Source organism: Propithecus coquereli, unplaced genomic scaffold (assembly GCF_000956105.1).
Source record: "Propithecus coquereli isolate 6110/MARCELLA unplaced genomic scaffold, Pcoq_1.0 Scaffold357, whole genome shotgun sequence".
In the NCBI taxonomy this organism is placed as follows: Eukaryota; Metazoa; Chordata; class Mammalia; order Primates; family Indriidae; genus Propithecus; species Propithecus coquereli.
The window spans coordinates 38,952-40,250 of NW_012149252.1; positions in this window are offsets into that span (position 1 = coordinate 38,952).

Genomic DNA, 1,299 nt, shown 5'->3' on the forward strand with positions numbered 1-1,299 from the left:
GAGACCCTGTGCTAGAGTAAAAATTAAAATGTAAAGAGGTCTAAATTACATATAAAACAACCACTGTAACACAATCAGGAAATTTTGAATTGAATAAATAGAGGATATGAAAGAATTTTTGTTTCCTTAGGTATGATCATTGTCTTAGTCCACTTGTGTTGCTCTAACAGAATAGCACGGAGACTGAGTAATTTATAGAAAAAAGAAGTCTATTTGGCTCATGGTTCTGGAGGCTGGGAAGTCCAAGACCAAGGAGGGGCTACATCTCGTGAGAGTCTTCTTCCCGCATCATTCATATGGCAGAAGGCATCACATGGAGAGAAAGCTCTCTTGAGAGCAAGTGGGGGCTCAACCCACTTTTATAACTAGCCCACTCTGGACACAACTAAGCCACTCCTGCAGTTATGACATTAATCCATTCATGAGGGCAGAGCATGGATTACCTAATCCCCTCTAATTAGGCCTCGCCTCCCAGCACTGCTGCATTGGAAATGTTTCCAACACATCAACTCTGGGGGACACATTCGAACTATAGTAATAATGAAATGGTTTTATAAAAACACCTTTAAACTATACCAATAATGAAATGGTTTTATAACAACACATTCAAACATGCATATACTTACAAAAAATCAGTCTCACAATAAAATCTTAAAAGTAGCTATCTGAATATAATATATCTATAAGGTTACAGAAAATATTCTTGGCCAGGGGATGGGAGGGCTGCTTCATTCCCAAAGACTCATTCTTCTCTGGGAACTTCCTTAACACAATACTCAAGGCGAGCCTCAGTTGTGAAGTTTGTGTCACTTCCTCCCTTGTCCACAGGTGATCCTATTGCCCAATTCAAGCCCATCAGATGCTCTTTCACAGGAATTCGGCATTCTGAAAGGAGAGAAATGGGCCGGGGGTGTGGGAGCTGAGTCACGTTAGTGGCAGCTCCTAGAGAAGAGCCCTTTCCTGCAGGGGCTGAGGTCTCCAGAGCCACCCCATTTCCTGTTCTTGAGGTTTGGTAATTCAGTCCTTCCTTGGCTTCTGTGAGACATCACAGACTCCTTCCCCCAAATTCCATTTCTTTGTGCTCAAGTCAGCTGAAGTTGGTGCTTATTATTTATCACTAAAGAGTCTTCCTTGGATTCTTTCATTCTAGGGGCAAATGATATATCAGGAGAGGATTTACAGATTAAAGATGGATTACTATAGATTCGGTCCCTTGGAAGTCAAAATTGGAGAATTATTAAGTTCCTGAATTTGGTTGTATTTAGGTAAACCCTACAAAGGGGGATGCAGTTGAACTTG